This window comes from Megascapheus bottae, chromosome 7 (genome assembly GCF_031878675.1).
Source record: "Megascapheus bottae isolate mThoBot1 chromosome 7, mThoBot2.hap1, whole genome shotgun sequence".
Classification (NCBI taxonomy): domain Eukaryota; kingdom Metazoa; phylum Chordata; class Mammalia; order Rodentia; family Geomyidae; genus Megascapheus; species Megascapheus bottae.
Genome location: NC_143515.1, coordinates 36,050,043 through 36,055,006, shown reverse-complemented (window position 1 = coordinate 36,055,006; position 4,964 = coordinate 36,050,043). Strand labels below are relative to the sequence as shown.

At 38.4% G+C, this 4,964-nt stretch overlaps 1 pseudogene; it reads left to right on the top strand.

Annotated features, from left to right (window-relative positions):
- Positions 1–543: 543 nt before the first annotated feature.
- On the top strand, positions 544–741 carry LOC150060633 (metallothionein-2 pseudogene; annotated as a pseudogene).
- Positions 742–4,964: the final 4,223 nt, after the last annotated feature.

The window sequence follows — 4,964 nt, the reverse complement described above, 5'->3', positions numbered from 1 at the left end:
ACATAGAAAAAAAGCTGGAAGTGGAGCAGAGGCTCAAGTGGTAGACCTCTAGCCTTGAGAAAGTCCAAGAACAGCGCTCAGACCCTGAACTCATGCCCAGGACTAGCAAAAAAAATAAAGAGTTCAAAGTCAATTGAACAACATAGAGAATATATATATATATATATACACACAAACATAGACAAAATGATTATATGTATATGTAAATTCATATATACAAATTTATAGTACATAGGTTATAGTTATATATGTGTATATGTATGTATATGCATGTATGTACACATAACTGACATTTAAAACTTGTATTGACTGCAGTTGGGACCATGAAACTTTCTGGAGCAATAAGCGATGGAACCTATAACTGGACTATGGCTCTTATATAACCTCATGAACTCATTACAATGTATTGAATTATACAATAAAAACACTAAAGTTTTCCTCAACTGACTTGTTACAAAAAAAAAAATTGTTCTAACAGACCGCGCCTTCCCACCATCCACCACTGGTCCTCAAATCCGGGTCTCTGGCCTCCCCAAGCTCAGCATGGACCTCAATTGCACCTGTGCTGCAGGTGGCTCCTGTGCTGCAGGTGGCTCCTGCATCTGTGCTGGCTTCTTCAAGTGCAAGGAATGCAAATGCATCTCCTGCAATAAGAGCTGCTGTTCCTGCTGCCCCGTGGGCTGTGCCAACTGTGCCAGTGTCTGCAAAGGAGCAACTGAGAAGTGCAGCTGCTGTGCCTGACGTGGGGGACCCCAGCCCCGACGTGAAAATAGTGATCTGTGCATACCTGGTTATGTTGTTTTTCATTCAACTCTTACCTATTTATCACAGTCCTTTTTCTATGAAGTTACTGCATGATAATAAAAGCCATTAACTTAAAAAAAAAGTTTCTCTAACAAAACATTAGACAGAATTTAAAGAATACTAACAAACTGCAAGGCAGATTATTCAAATGAAACTCAGAGTAGTAAAAGGATGAAAAACACTCGAGAGGGATTTAGGAGGCATAGGGTTTGGGGGAGATCATCTGACTCATGTCTAGTCAAGAGTAGCACATATGCCGGGTGCGGTGGCTCACGCCTGTAATCCTACTCAGGAGGCTGAGATCTGAGGATAAAAGTTCAAAGCCAGCACAGGCTCTAAAGTCCGTGAGACTCATCTCCAATTAACCACCAGAAAAGTGGTGCTGTGGCTCAACTGGTAGAGCGGTAGCCTTGAGCTGAAGAGTTCAGGGATAACACCCAAGCCCAGAGTTCAAATCCCATGACTGACAAAAAAGAAAAAAAAAAAGAGCAGCAGAAAAAAACTACACCAAGGAAGGGACCCTAAGAGACACAACAGAGAAACAACTGAGAAGCAAAATCTAGTCTGATAACTAAATTGCAAAGTGGAAGCTGAGAGATTAAGCTACAAGAAAATAACTAGTTATCACCTAGAATTTAAGCCCATTCACATAAAGACATACTCAGACAATGGAAAATAGTTTGCCTCCAGCAATTACTTAAGGACACCCTAAGGAAGTGACCCTGGACACTAGGCATGAGAAGCAGGAAAACAAAGTCATAAAGGAAAAATATAAATGAGCATGGATTCTAAATTTTGTGATTTGTAAATTAAAAAAATAATTTATCTGCTAATAATACATATGAATGAGAGAAATATCAGGGCCAGGAGTTTGGCCTAGTGGCAGAGCGCTTACCTAGCATACACGATGACCCAGGTTCGATTCCTTGGAACCAGATAGACATTGAAAAAGCTGGAAATGGTGCTGTGGCTCAAATGGTAGAGCTCTAGCCTTGAGAAAGCCCAAGGACAGTGCTCAGGCCCCAGGGCTGGCCAAGATAGAGGGGGGGGAAGAAATAAAGTTACGTTTCTTAAGGGCCTTCCATATTCTGGAAGATAATCAAATAGATTAAATTCAGATTTTGATAAGCATATCTGAATATTGTAGTTCCTAAGAACTCCACATAAGTGGAAAGGAAAATGAGATGTTAAAATGCATTTAATTCACAAAGCAGCAAAATGGAGAGAAAAAGAAATATAGCTAGCAGGCAACAAAAAAAGCACACAAAACCTAAGGACAGTGCCCAGGTCCTGGGTTCAAAGCACAGGACTGGCAAAAAAAAAAAAAAAAACCCACAAAGAGGACCAGGAGCGTAGCCTAGTGGTAGGGTGCTTGCCTAGTATGAATGAAGATCTGGATTCAATTCTTTGATACCACATACAAAGGTACTCATTTGGGGGGGGGGGCAGGGGTCGGTCACAGGGTTTAAACTCTGGGCCTGCACATTGTCCGTGAGCTCCTCAGCTCAAGGCTACTGCCATATCCCTTGAGCCACAGCATCACTTCCAGTTTTCTAGTGGTTAATTAGATTTGAGTCTCACGGACTTTCTTGCCTGGGCTGGCTTTGAACCACAATCTTCAGATCTCAGCCTCCTGAGTAGCTAGGATTATAGCCATGCCTACAATATTTTAAATGTAAATAGACTAGCCCCTCCACTTAAATGAAAAATTCAAATTGAATTTTTGAAAACCCAACGACAGTTTACAAGAGTTTTCACCTAAAACATTCAAAAAGTTGAACATAGCTAAAAAAAACACAGTATGCAAATGTTAATCAGAGGATACTGTTACTACTATATCCTATCCAATAAACTAAAAGTAAAAATTGTAAGTTGATTAAAAAGGGTCCTTTCACAAGAAAAAAAATTCAACTACTTTAAAAGTATATATACCTAATAATAATATCAAAATGCACATGAAGCAAATAGAGAAAATACATAAAACAGTAATATGAGAGAAAAACAAAACAATTCCATAGTGACAGGAGATATGGAAACACTTTTCTCGGTAACTGAAAGAACAGGAAAAGGGAATGTCAGTGAGATTCCACCTGAATGGGAGAACTAGCCGCGTATGTTCATAGCACAGCAAAACACAGATAAGCACAGCAAACTTGGGAGGCTAATCATATACCACAACAAAGTAAACATGCAGGAGGGTTCAAAGATCAAGACACCCTAGTATGGTCTGTAACCATACTAAATTTCAGTAAAACCTTATGTCTGAAGATGAAGAATGTCCTCTAAAGAACTCAGGAGGCAAAGTAAAACTCATAATGGAAATTAGAAGATACTAGGATCGAACAACTCCAACCAAGAAAGTCTGAAAGCCTGAGTTCAAGCCCTAGTACCAGCAAAGGAAAACAACAACAAACCTCACACATCTCTACTATTCAACTTTCCTGTGTGGTGTGGTATGGTGTGTTGTGGGGTATGTGTGTATTGTGTGTGTGTCCTGGGGCTTGAACTGGGTGCTGTTGCTGAGCTCCACCATTTGAGCCACAGCTCCATTTCTGGCCTTTTGCTATTTAACTGGAGATGAGTTTCATGGACTTTTCTGCCCAGGCTGGCTCCAAACCTGAATCCTTGAATCTGTCTCCTGAGTAGCTTGGATTACAGGCATGAGCCACCAGTGTCCAGTTACATGTCACTTTTCTTTTCCCCCCTTTCTTTTTAGCATCACGCTGTATTAGTAAATAAATTCCCTTTCTGCTAACCTTCCTACAGTGGACTGTGTTGGGTCCACCTGGGAACTGGGTGGCCTGATCAAGGTCTCTGGGACACACCCTATCCTGCAGAGACTGTGTATCATTCTCAAGTGCCTCATGTCACTTCTGATAATATTTACACAATATCTCTTAGCAGAGTAGCAGTAATATTAGCATCAGAAATGTTTACTACCAAGTAAAATGTTAGGTACATTCTTGGTATAGTACATATTTCAAAACAATTACATACATTCATATGCTTCAAATAGTATCAAATTCTGCAAAATAAAATACTCAAGAGTTTTGTTAATTTATTTAGTCTGGTTTGGAGTCATTGGACTTAACAAAAGGACAGAATGACTGGCTCAGAAATTTGAACATTCATCTCAAATAATACAAAGTCAAAACAAAGCAAGGATGATTCTAAAATCTCCTACCCACCCCCCACCCCATACAGGAGAAATGTAATTTAAACAATTCAAAACGTTTCATTTAAGCAAAAACACATTCAGCCATAGAACATCCAAAAGACTAAAAGAATCATTTTAATATCATTTTTAAAGCTAGTAGAGAAAACAAGGGAGTCTAAAAGTTTCCTATGTGTTCTCAATAGCCTTTGCTTGCAATATATTATGTAACAGTTTGGTATCGAATTACCTTTAAGTGAATATGCCCACATTTACTGGTCTGCTAGTTAACTGTGATTTTTAACCCTGGATATTACTGTTTTGAAATCAACGATGTTAGTCTTATTGTCACTGTCCTAGATTTGAAGGTAAGTTTAAACTCATCAAGCTAAGAAGATCTGCAATATATTTAAATTCATCAAGCTAGGAAGATACTGAAATATTTGTTAATAACTTTTAAGTATAATGAGGAAAAATGGTTTGCATGTTAAAACTTCTAAACTCAAGTCCATAAAACAAGACAATCTGAGATATGCTTACATGGTTAAAACACTGCCTGATATTACACACAATTTACTAAATACATGGATCCCATAAAGATAATGTAGTTTTACCATTTCCTTTAGCTTCTTTGCCCTTCAGAAATTCAACATGAATTACGAGTTTTTTTCAATAAATATTTTTCAATGACCTTGTGCTTTATTTAGAAAAACAGTGAAGTCACAGCATACAATAAATAGGAAATGAGTCTTTTATTGCTATAGAATATCTCAATTTAAAAAAGTAAAAGAAAAAACTGACCCCAAAAGATTAAAGTGTTAAAGCAAATACTTCAGTGGGTTTTCCTTCTTTGCAGAGTAATAAAAATGTCAGATGAACATTACAGGTTCCTTTCCTTCCATCCTCAGAACTAACTCAGTAAGAGACCTAGTCCATAAAGAAAAGACAGTATCACCTCAGAAACCACCTGCAGCATCAAAGAGAAAGGCTTGGATTAGCTCTCTGT